Genomic DNA, 19,007 nt, shown 5'->3' on the forward strand with positions numbered 1-19,007 from the left:
ATATGGATGAGCTACTGCATTGGGATACATACATGTCTCATATACCTATGTCTCTGCAATTATATGTCTCAATGCTTCCTCCTCCAAAAATCCCAACTTGTATAGCATGTAGTCCCTCCATAATGGCTATTTCTAAGTTGCTAGAAAGTGAGAGAGTCAGCGTTGACACCTCCAGTTATTTCTTTTTTACTGGATACATTGTGACAGATAGTAACAGGGACCTCCAGGAATCCTTAAGATGTCATTACAGATGATGCTTTGCACACATTACTATTAATCCCCTCACTCTCAAATCATTCAGAAATGACCATGTCAAGTGGACATGTAATTTACAATATTGTAATTTCCTAATAGGATATCAGTCTTTTTTCTCTCTGAAATGCCAAGCAAAAGCACTAGTGGAATATATAATGGTGGCTTGTCCCTTCCATGGGAGTGGCACAATGAATCCATTCCAAGTTTTCATCTGAATTTTAAAGTAGCTATCAATAATACAGGACCCTCTTCAAACTAGGTTCAGTAGCTCCTTTGCTGTTTAGATTAAGAACTGAAACAGAATCAGTCACTGTGTCCTACTAACATGGAAACCATGTGCCACAACTTTTTAATACAGAAGAAAAGGGAGAGAAGGAAGGAATTCTCTGCATTAGCAAGGCTCCAAGGAAACTGTCAGCAAGAGTGTTTGCCAACTTTAAAAAGAGCCTCTCCTAAGATAATTCAAGCTCTAGATGGTAAAAAGATTATGTCAGTAGTTTTTTCTCAATACTTCACACTTTAACATTTGTTCAGTAGCAAATACGTTTGCCTTAGCCAGAATGCACTAGGAGCCCCCTGTAGCACAGTCAGTCAAACTGCTGAGCTGCTCAACTTGCTGGTCGAAAGTTCGGCAGTTCGAATTGGGGGAGCGGGGGAGCTCCTGTTGTTAGCCCTAGCTTCTGCCAACCTAAACATTTAAAAACATGCAAATGTGAGTAGATCAATAGGTACCGCTCCAGCAGGAAGGTAACAGTGCTCCATGCAGTCATGCCAGCTACATGACCTTGGAGGTGTCTAAGGACAATGCCAGCTCTTCGGCTTAGAAATGGAGATGAGCACCACCCCCCAGAGTCAGACATGACTAGACTTAACATCAGGGGGAAATCTTTACCTTTACCTTTAACTAGCCAGAATGCAATAGTCTTAGTTCAAACTTACTATTCACACAGCATACTTAAACTCTCTTCAAAAGAATAAAATAATCCATCAGTTTGATTAGAAATTTATAAAACACAATGGACCTATCCTCCCCTTATTAACATGGGTTCCTTTTCTTGCTCTTTTAGCATTTGCAAGCTTTTTAAAATTTACTATTTTTCAGTGCATTATAAATTATCTAGCTACCAAGCCAATAACCTAAATCTGAGAATCCTTTCTCTTATGTTTTACAAAGTTCTGAATAGACCCAATCTGTCACTGATTCGTGTAATTTGAGAAATAATACTCCATCCCTCTCACCTCTAAATTCTTTGATTCTCTTTCAAAAATACCTTTTTTCAACAAGCCTCTTTAGAATGAACTGTCAAAACATGAGAGTGCTAGAGAACACATTTTGAGGTCTATGAATCATGAGTACCCCAGGTCCTTTCAAATAAAGGAAGTTTTTCAAAATAAGGCACATTTGGCAGTCTCGGGGTGCACTATGGTTAGTTAACTGAAACTATAATAAGGGAAAATATTAATGTCTCTGTTATTTTCATCAAATCAGTATTAGAGCTTGAAATATGTAACTTAGTTTTAATAGGAACAAATAGTTACTGCAACCATTCATGAAAAGAGCAGTGTGAAGATCTTCTAGAAGAAAAGCAGGTACTCATTTTATCCCACCTCTCTAGTAAATTCTGCTGTCTTATAGTACCTGTCTCCTCTAGGTTATTCCAATTCTGGTACTTTTTTCATTTAAAAATATAGACAAAGATAAACCAGCACAGAATCACCTTCTGATGAACTATTCTTCCTTCCCATGCCTTGCTATGCCACATACATGTATGCTGTTACAGGTGGGATCTCTCACAAAAGGAAATTCTGCAAATGTGGAAGAAAGCTTAGATTAGTGGCCCACTTAGATGAAAAGCCCAAGTATAAGGGGAAAAAAATCCTTTTTTTCAGTTAAGGACCACTCATTGTTGAATTTATTTCTCTTGCAGCAAACTGATATCAATGGAAATATTCAAGATGGGAATCAGCTTCTATGGGAATCGGCTTCACAAAGGAATGAAATGAAACCAAACATTTGCTAGCACTGAAAAGCTTTCCCACCCATTTGCTTTAATGATTCAGAGTGAATGAATAAGCATACAAGGGTGTTCCAAACCATCTAGATGCACACCATAAAAGCAAATTTACCTTTTTCTCCCTCCCAGGTGCTGAGGAAGAGAAGAAAGGTGAGCTCTATGGTGGACCAGTCACATGGTCTCCACTTCCTTTCCCCCTTCGCTACTCCCCTGCTAAGACATTCATGTACAATTTTATGTCTTTCACAATATAATACATTATGATGGCTATACACATCTTTACAAATATCTCCAAAACATCAGAATGGCTACAACTACCTTTAGGGCTTTATCAGGAGTGAATTTCTGTGGATAAGATGAATTCAAACCAGCCCTTTCTGTCAATATGAGATAAACTTTACCAGAATGACTGTTAGCATACAACAATTGTGTTCACCATACTGATAGTTGCCAAGAAAGTGACCTTCTGACAAAAAACCACTTCTGTAACCCCCTAGCATTTCCATGGCCTTGCTTGGCTGGAGGAATATTATGTTTGTAGTCCAAGACAGTGCTTGGGATCTTGCAGCAGACTTGTACCCGTCCATGATGTTGCGGCTACAATCTGTCTCCTGATCTGATTCTTAAAACCCATCTTAAAATCCAGCCAGAAATAGTGGTAAGCAGGGCAATGAAGGATGGTGCATTGGGCCACCTCCTGTCAGTAATCGGCAATTTACCAAGCAGAAGCATTGCAAGGTCCTATTGTAACTCACGAATGCACAACTGATCACTGCATTAGGAAGTTGTACACATCATCCCTCAGTACTCTATTCACCATAATGGCAGAACTCCATTCCTTAGTACACATGATTGGATTTTAAGGTGGGTTTCAGGGACATTTGCAATTTTGTCAATTGTACCACAATGATAAATGTGAATTGTGAAAGATTATGCGATTATAAACCCAGTTTGTGACATCATAACCGACTAACAGAATGTCAGCCGGTAATTTTCAAGATACTACCTGTAGCCATTATTCTTAAATTCTTACTCCTTTTACATTCTTATGAAAAGGAATTAAGCAAATTTGTGGAGGATAAGACTATCTATGACTATGAGTCACAATAACTATAAATTACCTCCATTTTATAGGACTTTCATTAACAATGGCTGGAATACAAACAGGAGGTGCCACAGTGATCCAATCTATATGAGGATTTCCCACCAGCATTTGTTGACTACTGTGATGAAGTAAGATTAGAAAACACTTTTGTCTGAACCAACACATCTCCTCATATGCTTCTACCAAAGGCACTTTTCTATGATGCATATGTATGTGATGGAAGGCTGCGTCTAAATTATACATTGTTTCATATACGCCATACACATATAGCCTGAGGGTACTTTTAATAAATAAATAAATAATGATAAACTTTATTCTTATACCCTGCCCCATCTCCCCGAAGGGACTCGGGGCGGCTTACACAGGGACAAGCCTGAACAACAACACAACAGCATTTCATGTATAAAATTTAACAACAGATTAAACATTCCAGCAATAAACAGAATAACATACAAGACAATTACTTAAACGCCTGAGCATCAATTATTGCACAAGGTGACAAGTGCAGCGCTCAAGGGTCCATGGATAAAATCAAAATGGATAAAGAAGAAATACGGGAACAGGTCCCATAAAGTGCTATAACATATACTCTGGTTTCTCTTCAGATCATATAAATCTTTCACCTTTTACTATAACATATGAGATAAGGATTAGTGATAAAGTGCCAGACGATTTTGTAAACATAACCAATAACAGTATGAATACAAGTCTGAAGGGCCTATTCATTCAAACGCGCACCGGAACATCCATGTTTTCAGTTCCCGGTGAAAGATGGGCAAAGAGAGAGCCAACCTGATCTCCCTAGGGAAAGAGTTCCAGAGCCGCGGGGCCACTGCCGAGAAGGCCCTCTCCCCCGTCCCCACCAGCCGCATTTGAGACAGTGGTGGGAGCGAGAGGAGTGCCTGCCCGGATGATCTTAGGGTTCACATAGGTTCATAGAGGAAGAGGCGATCACAGAGATAGGCAGGTTCTGAACTGTTTAAGGCTTTATAGGTGACTAGCTGTGCCCGGCCACGCGTTGCTGTGGCAAAGTGGTGGTGGTATTGGTTAAAAATTGTTGTGGAATTTTTATTTGACGTTATTTGTATTTTTAAAATAATTTTATTGTAACTTATCTTTTTTATTTATTATATTTGATTATTTTCTTGTATTTTTTTAGTTATTTTCTGTTATTGTAGTATTTTATTGTATTAATTTTTAGTGTTTTTAATTATTGTTTAGTGTTCTTTATTATTTTTATTGTATTATTTGTATTTATTTTCTTTTTTATTCTTTTATTATTATTTGTGTTTTATTATTTTATTTTATTATTTGTATGTATTATATTATATTATTTGATTATATTATTTTTATTTATGTTTTTTAATTGTATTATTTTTTTTATTTGTTTTTTGTATTTATTTTATTATTATTTTTCTCTTTGTATTGAGTTGCTCAGAGTTCTGTGGTCTGCCTGGTCATGTTCCAAATGTATTCTCTCCCGATGTTTTGCCTGCATGTATGGCAGGCATCCTCAGAGGTTGTGAAATGTGTTGTAACAAAAGGAAGTGGGGTTTATATATCTGTGGAATGGCCAGGGTGGAAGAAAGAACTGTTGTCTGCTTTAGGCAAGTGTGAATGTTGGAATTGGCACTGAATAGCCTTGTAGCTTCAAAGCCTGGATGGTTCCTGCCTGCCTGGAATGAACAAAATGTGGCTCCCAGTATTTAAAAAATCTGTTAAATCAGGACAGTTAACTAAAGAACAGCACTGAGCAATCAGGGAATTCCAGACATGATGTATTGAGGGCCAGCTAACATCTCCCAACAAAGGATTCCTCTCTGAAGCAGGAAGTAGGCAGGCCTTGAAGGTGCAAGGGCATTCAATGGTAATCAAGGTGGGGAAGTGGAACATTCACAGTCGCCTCAGACAGATAAGAGTTGTCCCATCCTGGATATCATTGCTGAGATAAAAATAAACATCCCACTTGTCTGTTTTCAAACAGATCTCATAATCTCTGAGGATGCCTGGCATAGACATGGATGGCAGTTTGGCAGCAGATAGGGTTGTGAGGGAATGAGATGTTTAATCGGCTTTTCCTGAATCCCTTCTTATTATCCAACATATTCAGTTATCCAATGTTCTGCCAGGGTGTTTATGTTGGATAAGTGAGACTCTATTGTATATATTATATTATCTGCTTAGAACTGGATTATATGAGGCTCCTTCTAGAGAACTGAATAAAATGCACAGTGAAGTGGATTATATGGCAGTGTGGACTCAAGATAATCCAGTTCAAAGCAGATAACATAAGATTATAAATGGGTTATATAGCTGTGTGGAAAGGGCTTGAGTCTACAATGCCATATAATCCAGTTCAAATAAGATAATCTGGATTTTATAGGCAGTGTGGAAGAGAGAGTGAGGCCTGAGTAGGTTGCTAGGAGACCAAGTGGGCGGAGCTTAGCCTTCTAACTGGCAGCAATTGGCTAAAAACAATTATTCCTCTCCCTCTAATTAGGACTTTATTTTTCTTTTCTTTTTGTTGTCGGAACGTAGGGGCAAGGATGGTGGATTGTGCTGCCAAATTTCTAGGTTCTGGGGCTTGTACTTTTGTTGTTTAGTGGGAGGGGAGGACACCATTTGTCTTTTACATATATAGATAATCTGCACCTTGAATTGGGCCCGGAAATTTATTGGTAGCCATTGGAGCTGTTTAAACAAGAGGGTTGACCGCTCTCTATAACTTGCTCCTGTTATTAATCTGGCTGCTGATCTTTGTAGTTTCTGAACCATCTTCAAAGGCAGCCCCATGTAGAGTGCATTGCAGTAATCCAACCTGGAGGCAAATAAGGCATGGACCACCGTGGCCAAGTCAGACTTCACGAGGTACGGTCGCCGCTGGCACACAAGCTTTAACTTTGCGAAGGCCCTCCCGGCCACCGCCAACACCTGAGCCTCAAGTGTCAGCATTGAATCCAGGAGGACCCCCAAGCTGCGGACCTTAAGGGGGAGTGCGACCCCGTCGAGCACAGGTTGCACTTTTATACAATATTAATGATACTCTTGCACATGAAACAAAATTTGTGTCAATTGAATCATCAGAAAGAAAAGGTATCACTATCTCTGTCACACAGATAAGCTTAGATATTGGAGTGTTTTGAATTTTGGAATTCTGGTTAAGGAATGCTCAGCCTATAGACTTGCTGCATTAATGTATTAGGATGCAACTAGATTACTTTTGATTGTGTGTTTAATAGTTTCAATTAGAATGGATATTTTGATGGTAGTATGCATTACTTCACTCATTTAAACATGTGATGAGACAGGCTGGATACGTTTAGAAACCCTTAACATGGGACTATTTCTGCTCTCAAATCTATCCTGGTTGGCATCACGACTATCATGTTCTATACAGGGGGTTACCAGAAGCTGTGCTAGTATAGCATTTAAACCTGTGGCATGGCAATAGCATCCCAGATAGAAATAAAAAGATCAGGTTTTTGAAAAAGGGTGGCAAGTTATTTTCCAAACATCATTTTACATTTCCCAATTACAAGTGGAAAATGACCGAATGTCTAGCTCTTTGCTTCTCTATATTTTTTGCTTTGTGAGTTTATCTACTGGTAATACTCCACACAGTGAATGAAATAATTTGAATTTCCTGATATAATGCCTGTGTCTTCATAAACCGAGAAAGCAAACACAAAGAAGCTCAGTAGAACAGTCTACCATGCTAATTTTCTATCCTGGGCCATAAGTGTTTAATAAAATGACATATCTGAAGAACATCAGGCTTCATCTTATAGCCAAACACATTATACTGCATAAGTGTTCCCAGATGTGGAACAGTACTTGAGAGATGTGTTAGAAATTTTAAGCAGGTTTTGATAGAACTCAATGCAAAATCAGAACTGAAGAGCAATTTTTTTTCTCCCTTCCACTCCTCACCATACTTTTCCAAGAAGACTGCTATGTAGATATTCAACTACTTGTGATTTTAATAGGGGTATATGGTAGCCCAACCTCCAGTACCATCGCATGCCCATTTCATCTATAGACCTTATCATGTTGAATGAAAAGAATCTAGGATTTAAAATTCAGCCATCTAAATGTGTTTACAACCCGCTTGATAAACAATGAATATCAGGTAGGATTTGGACAGTGGGAGACCAAAAGGAAAATATCATTTGTGCATGAGATGGGGACTATTTTTGGGAAAAAAAATTAAAATTTTTGGGATGTTTTACTGTTATGTTTAAATGGCACTGAATCTTGCTGAGGCTGTAAGCCTCCTTGAGTCCCCCACGGGGTGAGAAAGCAAAACAATGAAGCAAATACATAAATACCCAGAATACCAACCACTTTCATTTGACTTTGATCATCTTTTTCCTTTTCCCATTTTCTTTCTGGGCATTCAAAAATAGGTAACTTGGTATGTCATGTACATTGTCATGTATAATGTACACAATGTACATTATGTTAATTCATTATTTCACTTTAAAGATACAGAACTTAATGTGTTGCCGAGGGCTTTCATGGCCAGAATCACTGGGTTGCTGTGAGTTTTCTGGGCTGTATGGCTATGTTTGAGAAGTATCCTCTCCTGATGTTTCACCTGCATCTATGGCAGGCATCGTCAGAGGTTTACGGCCTGTTGGAAGCTAGGCAAGTGGGGTTTATATACCTGTGGAATAATGTCCAGGGTGGGAGAAAGAACTCCTTTTTGTTTGAAGCATGAATGTTGCAACTGGCCAGCTTGGCACTGAATAGCCTTGCAGCTTCAAAGCCTGGCTGTTTCCTGCCTGCAGGAATCCTTTATTGGGAGGTGTTGTTACCTGGTCCTGATTGTTTCTTGTCTGGAATTTCCCTGACTTCTGAATGTTGTTCTTTATTTACTGTCCTGATTCTAGAGGTTTTTTAAATACTGGTAGCCAGATTTTGTTCACTTTCATGGTTTCCTCCTTTCTGTTGAAATTGTCCACATGCTTGTGGATTTCAATGGCTTCTCTGTGTAGTCTGAAATGGTGGTTGTTGAAGTGATCCAGCATTTCTGTATTCTCAAATAATATGCTGTGTCCAGGTTGATTCATCACGTGCTCTACTATGGCTGACTTCTCTAGTTGAGTTAGTCTGCAGGACCTTTCATGTTCCTTGATTTGTGTTTGGACAATGCTGCTAGGGGTCGCTATGTAGACTTGTCCACAGCTTCATGATATATGGTAGATTCCTGCAGAGGTGAGAGGCTGGCTCCCTCTTGTCCTTTGCTGAACGTAGCATTCATTGGACTTTTTAGTGGGTCTGTAGATAGTTTGTAGGTTGTGATTCTTCATCAGCTTCCCTGTGTGGTCAATGGTTCCCTTGATGTATGGTACAGAACTTAAGTCAATGATAGGCTGGAGATGGGAGAAAAGGGGAACTATAAGATATGAGGTTTTTTTATATATATATTCTTCAGCGTAACTATATGATTGGGAGGTAGGGTGAGGGAGTTCTCCTAGCGTAAAAATATCTCAAACACTTTTCAGTCAATCAAACCAAAATGAAAACATCACAAAATAACACTACTCTAGCCCCTGCTAAGACTGTATGGGGTTACATTCCCCCTGAAGACACAGGTTTGCAGTTTGGGGGTCCTCCTGGACATGGCATTTAACCAGGAGGCCCAGGTATCGGCAGTGGCTGGGAGGGCCTTTGCAAACTTGTGCTCCAACTGCACCCATTCCTTGGGAAGCCAGATCTGGCAACGGTAGTACATGCCTTAGTTGCATCCTATCTGTATTACTGTAATGCATTCTACGTGGGTCTGCCTCTGAAAAGTGCTTGGAAACTTCAGCTGGTTCAAAGAGCTGCAGCCAGGTTGCTAACTAGGGCTGGCTACAGGGAGTGGACCATCCCCCTGCTGCAGCAGCTCCACTGGCTGCCAGTCTGTTTCTGGGCAAAATTCAAAGAGCTGGTTATGACCCTTAAAGCCCTAGATGGCTCAGGTCCAGGCTATTTGGCTGACCATGTCCCCTTATATGAACCTGCTCCAAGATCTTCAGGAGAGGCTCTTCTCTCAATCCCACCTCCATCTCAAGCATGGTTGTGGGAATGAGAGAGAGAGGGCCTTCTCAGTGGCTGCCCCTCAACTCTGGAACTCCCTTCTTCCCAGGGAAGTCAGAACCGCTCCCTCACTGCTGTCCTTCCAGCAGCAGGCTTAAACGGTTTTATTAAGGCAGGCTTTTAAAGATGATGGTGTTTAAGATCAATTCAAGGGGTGCTGTGGTTTTTAACTTTGAATTTGTTTTAATAGTTTTTCAATGGGAATTTTTTAAAATACTGTTTATATTTAATCCTGTCTAAATGTTCAAATAGTTGTATATTTTAAATTGTTATGCAAATGCTTTTATGTTAAGCTGCTTTGGAGGAGATAAAGTGAATATAAATAAGAAGGAGAAGGAGAAGGAGGAGGAGGAGGAGGAAGGCCTGCCTCATTCCTTAGAAACTCCTTTTAAAAAAATATTCAGATATTTTTTCAATACTATATGGCCCTGATATCTCCTGCAACACCCATTAGTGTGGTTTTATTTATCCATGTCTTACAAAGATATGTGTCTCTAGGCATTTTCTAGGTTGTCCAGTGCAGTTCTATGCTGTTCTTGGGACTGAAATCCTTCATTTCAATAGGTTCCGGTATTATACATGATTTCACATATAATAGCAAACCCTTCCCCTACAGATACAGGGATAATATTGTAATCTTAACTGACTCAATAGGAAGGTGCAAACAGGCCAAACCAGAAACACACTTTGAATTATCTGAGACCTGTTTTCTTTCACAGTACTGTTATCTCTTTGTTTGGGTCACTCAATATTGATCACTCAACAGTTGATTTGTTATCTTTTCAGGTTAACAAAGGATGTTTAAAAATTCTGCCCATACAGCATATGATAAATGCAACTTTAAAATGTCATAATAATTATAGATAGAAGTAGTGTTGCCTGGAGATAGGCATCTGGATTTCAGGCAACAGATCATGTTTCTTAAAATGATTCATTAATATACAACGAAACAGTCACATATTATATTTAACATTTTTGTCTTTTTTCATACACCAGCATTCCAAAGTGACACATGCACTGACAGCTTATCTACATAAAGCTGACAGATCCCAAAGCCACCTAGTTAAATAGGATGCATCTCTAAAACTTACTTTTGACTGTTGTGTCAGAAAATAAAATCATTGTGTTTGGAAAGAAGTGGAGCTTCTTCTCAAAATAGAACACCACTTATGAGTGATTTAAAAAATCATATAAGCCAACAGGGTTTTTTTAATGAAAGAAAACAAAAATAGTTGTCGTCTGAGTTGCTTGATTCAGAACATCATTCTCCATGGTTGCTTTATACAGAAAAAACCTTACTTATCAGCTTGTCAATTTGCCTTTCGTTTATATGCATCTGATGATCTCTGCATCTGTAAGTCTTTATTAATAGCACTTTTTATTGGTGGTTTGTTCACAGAAATCATCGCTGTGATAGATTCCTCTTTACCTAGCACCACATTATCTTGTATTATTTAATCCAAGAGTCAGGAGTCTACTAAACTAGTTGTTTTAAGTTTATTTAAGTTTATTTGAACATCCACATGGAGCCCACTCTGTTAGGATCAGTTCAGGACTTCATGTCCTCCATAACAACCAAATAGTACTTGGTGCCACCTTTGCTGCACACTCCAAAACTAGTTTTGTACAGGAAATTCTCTGTCTTAAAACCAAATGAGGCCATATGGAATCACCATATTATTCATGCATTCAAATTATGAAAGCTCATTTGAGACTTCTCTTTAAGACTCACTGAATATGTTTCTGAATGAATATAAAAATGGATGTAAAAGTAGACTAATGATTAGATATGTATGTCTTTATTTTTAAAGCTTATGGGTGGGGGGTTGGGTGGACCGACAATCTCGAACAGGATGGCATGGGGACACCCACCCAGGAAAGCCTGGAGCTTTGGGAAGCAGGTTTAAGCCCTGTGTGGAAGCACCCTAAGCTTCCACCATGCTCAGACACAATGTAGTCCTAACTCCATCTCTTCAGCTATCAAATCCTATATGTGAAGACATCAGAAGCAGGGTAGCACAGCAGAGGTCCATCCATCAGAATTGGCCCTTGAAAGTTTTGCATTAGCAATTCAATAAATGCATACTCAAAGACCTGAGCATGAAAAGCTGGAGCCCACCTCTCTATCGCCCTTGGTTAGTGACTGTTGAATGATTTATTTCATATAACTAGAGCAGGCCTGCACAACCTGTGTCCCTCCAAGTGTATTGGACTTCAGCTAACATAACTCCTGATCATTGAACAAGCTGGTCAGGGCTTCTGGGAACCGGAGACCCAACCTTTTGGCAGGCTGCAGGTTGTGCCGCCCGATTTAGAGCACTGCTTCTTAAACTGGGGTCCCAACCCCAAATGGGGTCCCCTTTGCTCAATGTTGGGGTCACAATGTTTTTTTTCTGATTATCCCCTAGTGGTTGTCTTGGACATTTACATGAAGATGTTGTGCTGTGTTTATGGTAGATTCTGCAGAAGATGCTTCAGCTGTACTTCATAAAAAGGAAAATCAGCCCATTTATAAACCTTGAAAATGCTGATGTGTTATGAGTAAAAGTTGGTTGTTATACCTATGTACCTGGGGTTAAATAAAAAATTATCAGGCTGAAAGGGGTCCCAAGTGGAAAATTAAAAGTGATTAATTAATAATGCTGTTTTTGTCTCATTGTACTCTTTAGGGCTTTGTCTGCAGTTGTCTAAGATTATATGTCCTGGTGGCTCTGCAGAGTAGTTTGGAAAGTGTTTAGGACAAAACATAGGAAATAACTTTAAGCAAAAAGTGTATGCCTCAGAAGTACTGTGCTAGGAAATCTCAAAACAACTGCTTTAACCATTTATTCTAAGCAATTCTTTTTTTAACTTCAGATGCCCAGGAACCTACATGAAGTTCTCTTATTGTTACTGAGTATATCTAGATGATCTCTATCCCTTGGAAAAAATAATAAAAGAAAAGAAAGAGACAGAGACAGAGAAAGAGAAAGAGAAAGAGAAAGAGAAAGAAAAAAGAATTTTGTAAGACATTTTTCAAAATGTGGGACTTTTTTCTTACTGCAATTATTCTTTTTATGTTCCTGGGTTCTTTCAGTTCTGCTTACAAAAATCAGAACTTTCTTCTCAGCATCCTCATCCACCCACAAATTGATGAGGAGGCATAAGGGAAATATTTCTCTATTGAAACCAATTTGAAAGGTATAGGGAACACCTTGCAAGAATAACCTTACAAGTCCTCATGGATGAAATATGCACAAATAAAAGGGACAGGGATAAATCTAAGACAGAAAAAAGAGATGTGCTAAATATAAGCTTCAGACCATACAACCAAGAGTAGAAACTAAACTCAGGCAATTATGTATTTCATTTTTGGTGAGCTTATTCGATGAAAAAACCTAGGTCTCAAAAAGTGTTCCCCCCATAAATTTCTGACCTGTTGCTCCATTTCCACTAACGATTTTCACATGGGGCTGGGCTGTGGCACAGGCTGGTAAGCAGCTGCTGCAATAAATCACTCTGACCATGAGGTCATGAGTTCGAGGCCAGCCAGTGGTGGGGTGAGCATCCGTCAATTAAAAATAAAATATAGCCCCTGCTCGTTGCTGACCTCGCAACCCGAAGGATAGTTGCAGCCAAGAAATAGAATGATGGTCTGCTTAGTATTTAACAGAGTTTTGGAATGTTGCATTTTTGAGCTATTACAATATCATTTCCACAATTTTATTTACCAATGCTCTAAACATAACCCTGCTCCCACACACACACGTATTTGTGGGGCCCTTTAGTTCCTCCAGTGCTATTTTATGGTATGCTGCCAGCCCAAGTACAGTGCAACATCCTTATTCACAGACTCAATATCCACTGTTTCACTTCAACCCCCCCCCCCCCCAATTTTTTTTTATTTAGTTCTATTTCATGGTATGCTTCTGGCCCACATATATTCAAAATATAAGGGATACATGGGCCATACTATAGAGTCAAAATATAGGGTCCTGTATTATCCATAGTTTTGAAGTCAAAATTTAGGTTTCTAAAAGCCACAGATAACGAGGACCACGGATACCAGGGGCCACCTGGTGAGTTCTGCTAAATGCCAATGTTCCTGAACAGAGATCAGGACCCACCAAGTGAAGGCAAACAGCAGACACTTTATTCAATCTGCAGAAGGGATGCAATGGACTGCAATGGGTGCCAAAATGTACAAGCATAAGCAATATGGGAAATGCAGTAACCTTTATACAGAAGACACACCATGAATTAACATTGCCACGTTTTCAAATCCCCCCCCCCTTCCCGCTGAAAGCCGGCCAATACCGCCTCCGCTCCTGATTGGCTGAGGGGTGGGCTCAGGCGACACGCTCTGTGATTGGCTCAGTCCCTGATGATGCAGCTGGGGATTCCTTCCCAGTCAGGTGGGGAAGCCCTGGGGCCTCCAGTCAGTGGTCAGAGGCATCTTTTGGGGTAGAGAGGGTTCCCAGGATGTTGCACACATCTCTTGATGCTTAATGAGGGAATTTGGAAAACAAAGAATGTTTGGGTGAAGGAATGATGGAATTAGGCAAATATCAAGTCCAGGATGTTGGGGACAAAGGGTGGTAAGTCATTACGCCTGTTCGCAGACTGAAAAAAAAATGGCTGAGTGACAGGATGTCTATTGGGAATAGCAGAGTAATTGTATTTCTTTGTCCATGGCGATGTTTAGCTGACGTCTCAAGTCCCACTAGAGGGGACCCAGGATGATGGTCATAAGAACATCCACCTAGTTGCATAAAGATAATGTCCAAGTGATAATTGTCCATGCTGTGCCTTGAGCTTAAGGTGTTGGAGGGTTGGGCAGAGGTTGAAATAATTCATTGTTTTGGAAAATGGCATTTATAACCTTTTGGAAAAACACCTTTTGGAGATCATAACTTTTAGAAAAGCATGACTTTTCAAAGAGCCAAAAAACCCTTTAGAGTAGAATCTTCTCTTGTGATATACAAACAGATATAATTATGCAAGGCAATGGTTTCAATTGTTAGACTGAATATCTTGTTATTTCTGATCTGTTAGGAAAACAGAGTTTTGCCAGTGCATAAAAACAGCGGAGCTTTAGAAGTGTTTTTCAGTGTCCAAAATATACTTTCCCATAAAATAATTTGTTTTATATCATGCACTCAAGAGACAAAAATGAAGTAGACGTTGATAACAAATAACATATTTGGTTTACTCACAACTTTGTTCAGCATACACAAGTACAAAACTTATCAGTCCAGTTTCAGATATGTTTGAGATAATTCTCTGTGCCATTTGGCCAGGGCATCTCTCATATAACAAAACAGCTATCAACAGGCCACATAGTAAAAAGGAGAGAGAGATGGGAGCATGTGGTCTGCAGCCCCTTTTGTAACTTCCCATGGTGAACTATAAATCCCTTTTTATTAGGGGTGGGGGTAACTGAGCTCAATAACAGTTTCAGGTATCCATGAGGGTATCTTGGAATGTATCCCCTATGGATACAGGTATCATACTATACTGAATCTTACACTCAGCATGAAAACCTTGTACAAAAAAGGAGACTTCGATCTTGCATTGTCAGATGCTGATACAGTGGTCAAGCTCCATTATCATAGCTGCTTCTGTTCATACAACTCACTCCCCAAACCTACATTTTGAAGCCAGGCACCACCTGAAATGAAGATTTTTTTGAAGCACTGCAGATCAAGTCAGACAACTGCTTTTCTGAGTTCATAAATATTGAGCAGAAGTCCAGCCAACATTTCCATGCTGTTATGTTTTGTTTGGTTCAGTATAGGTCTAACAACTCCAAGGTTCATGATGGGTTTTATCCACATGCACTTTTCAATATTATTTTTAATCTTGGAGGGTTTTGTTTGTTTGTTTCTGCTTTTCTGGTTTTAAGATAACCTTTTAAAAGGAGCGGGGGCAGAAGGATAATTCAACACGAATAATTCTGAATAAGAGCAAAAGCACAATTAATCAAGCATGATTTTGAAAGGGAAAGGCATCTGAGCATTTGTAGGATGTTGTGTTATTACAGAGAGGCCTCACCGTTGTACATACTGCATGCTTTTGTATTACTCATGATCTTTATTCTTTTCTGTTCCCTTTGAGTTTTCATTTCCAATTTCATGTTCAAGCCAGATCAAAGTTTTGTAGAGATGGGATTTTTAAATGTAATCAAAAATATTATCAAAACACCTTCAAGGTTATATTTTTTGGGTGGGTTTCATGTTCATGCAGTCATTAAGAGACCAGATAATTTCAGCTGTTAAGGCCATGTCTTAACAGTTAATTCATTTGGTTAATGTAGGAGTTTGACACCACTTTTTTGATATTGTTGTTGTTGTTGTCGTTGTTGTTATTGTTGCTGTTATTAGCTGATATTCTGTATATAACTAAGCATGCATCTACACTGTAGAATCAATACAGTTTCATACCATATTAATTGCCATGGCTCAATTCTATGGAGCCATGGAAATTGTAGTTTTGCAAGGTCTTTTTTCTTTTCTGTCAGAGTGGTGGTGTCTTACCAAACTACAATTCCTAGGATTATGCTTAGCATGGCAGGGTGGTGGACCTAAATTCTAGATTTTTCTGCTCTCTGAAAATGTTCACATAGGGAAATGTCAATCTGTGCAAGTGAAGTGAGCATACAGCTGAAGATACCATTCCACTTTGCTAACCACTCTGCTGCCAAATAGCCCTATCTACATGGAGAATATCCCCAAAGAGTCTTTTCAGGGCAGCAGAAATATCTGTGAGTCCTCTAAAAAGTAGTGGAAATTTCCTAAAATACATTTTCCCCTTTATTGTTTTGATGAGTGTTTTTCATTACCAAAGGAACACTAGTTGGAAGGCATCCAATAAGTTTTGCAAGACTAGCTTCTGGACCTGACCCCACAGAGGGGGCATGTTAAATGGGTGTTGGCTCAAATATTGTAGGTCAAGAGTGGGACTTTTTAAAGTAAAATGAGACCTCATTCCAATCTTGAGGGCACTTAGGCACACTTGTCTACTAAGGAATAATGGAAACCTTTCTCACTATAATAGTCACAGCATTTTCTCACCTTTATTATCAAACTGCATAACTTCCCAAAAGCCCAGAAGAGATAAGGACAATTGACCCAAAGTGGTTGTGTATTCTGTTGGCATAACATTGAGTTAATAGCACTTTTTTGCTAAAGATACTACGGCCACTGCTATGAATGGTGGTTGGCTTTGTCATCTTTAGCAGTGCCAAGCCTTTGTTGGGGGACTAATTGCAAGCTCTCCTTCATAAAAGAGGATAATCTCTTGGGCAGATTGGTACACCTCTGTGCATATCAATTTCAAACCTATGGTCTTGGTGACCAAATTGTTAATGTGTGCTTTCAAGTTGACTCCAACTTATGGCAATCCCATCCCACTGATATCTTGGTTAGATTTCTTCCGAAGGGGGTTGCCATAGCCTTCCTCTGAGTGATTTGCCCAAGCTCCCTCAGTGGGTTTCTAAGACAAAGTAGAGGTTGAAACCCTGGTCTCCTGGAGTCCCATTCCAGCACTCTAGCCACTACACCACTTTCTTCTTTTACAAGGTGTTGGTGCCTCACCAAATTACCCTGCTAGTTTACATGTCATTGAGAAAGCTGACAACCGAAATACATTTTGATATCTGTATCCAAATAAAAATATGAATTGAGGAATAGCTGTTAGAGGATTTTACCTGGTTCAGTTTCACTTGTACTAATTAACAAAACTGCAGTATAATTGAACACACTCTGAAAGCTGAAATCCATGGGGAAAGAAGATACACACTTTAGTTTAAGCTATCTTGGTTATCTTACAATGTTGATCTGTGATCTCAAATAACATATTTAGCCTATATAATCCAAGGATTCTGCATCCACAGATTCAAGCATCCATAGCTTGAAAATATTTCTTTAGAAATTTAAAAGCAAACCTTGATTTTGCCATTTTATATAAGGAATACCATTATATTATACCATTGTAGATAGTGAAACTTGAGGATTCACAGATTTTGGGGCTTCTGGAACCAAATCTCTGCAGATACCAACTGTACATACATAAAATATATTATCATTATTGGAAAGCTTGTATATGAACACTAGTATTATATGTTGATATTGGTAAAAGTTTTGGACTCAGATTTATGGGTCAGATGTGCTTAATTCCTAAGTGCAGTTATATCTTATTGTTCATTAATGGAAAGGTAATCAGCATATGCTTGTTCAGTGATACTTCTCTGTACTTCTGGACATAAGTTTTGTATGGTTTTATTAATTCTACGTAACCTTAATGTTAAGTTTTCCTTTTGTTATTTCAATGAATTTGAATGTTTAGGTTTCTTTGAAGTTGTGCTTTATTATTACTAGTTTATACGTAATATTTATATTAAACAAGTTATAAGAAATGCATAATTAGAAGACGATGATAAAGGCTTGGTCTGGCTTGGCTTACTGTGAATTGCAATACCAACATTGTCAGGGCTATGAATTGCCCTGTTTCTTGTAGCATCCTTCCCATCTCCTGTCCTGAGATTTATGAGCTTTCTTCCATACATATGTACTTAATGCAGCAGGAAAAGGCCTGGGAAATCTAACAGTTGTTAAGTTTTCAGCCCTATTTTTCATAGATGTGTTTCAACAGTGGATGAGTTGTGTGATGGCTGACATCAGAGATGTGGACTTGTAGGACAAAATATGAGGAAGTAGAAGATAAGAGTGAGCTCACGTTTTGAATCATTTATAGGCAACATGCAAATATTTTCTGCTTGAGATTTTTCTGTGTGTGTGTGTGTTTGATAAATGTAAGCGCATCTTACCAGTGGAATTATTTTTGGACTTATCTTAAGATAAACCTGTAAATTCAACTATGAAACTCTTCAAGGAAAACACTCTAAAGCAGGAAGGGGACTGAAGCTGTTAGGAATTGTGGAAGTTAAAGTCCAAAACACCTGGAGGACCCAAGTTTTGCCCATGCCTGCTTTAAACTGTAGTTGATATAAAACAGCATATCTGATATAGATTTCTTCCCTAGAAGCTAAAAATATAATTGTTTTTTAAAATAGGAAGTAATGAGTAATCTATCAACTTCATTCCCAAAGTAAGAAACTTTTGAAAAAAGCATGCTGTTTTGAAACCTATTTGCAGGTTAGGACATGTTCTGCACAACATTCACATGTGGATTTTTTGTGCAGAAAATAGAAAGTTCTCAGCAAGAAGTTTTGTGCAGAATAAGTCATGAACTGGAAAGGATCTTGTCAGTCCATAATTCTTATTGTTAGGTTTTTAAACCATTTTAGAATATTTTTTAATATTCTGTTCAATCCTACTAATCTTTGACAAATGTTTTCTGTAAGCCAGCACTTTGTTTTCATAGATTCTGGCTTAATAATTGAGAGTTTGCATGGTATAATACAACCAATGTAGCCATCTGGTCTTTTAATGTGTCACAATACAGGAGAGTAGCCTGTGTCATCCCTATGTATGGCAACATGTGGAGCATTATGTGTTTGAAGTGAAGACGCATCAACATTTGTATATAGAGCAATTAGGGACAGAGGG

The sequence above is a fragment of the Anolis carolinensis genome, chromosome 1 (genome assembly GCF_035594765.1).
Source record: "Anolis carolinensis isolate JA03-04 chromosome 1, rAnoCar3.1.pri, whole genome shotgun sequence".
In the NCBI taxonomy this organism is placed as follows: domain Eukaryota; kingdom Metazoa; phylum Chordata; class Lepidosauria; order Squamata; family Dactyloidae; genus Anolis; species Anolis carolinensis.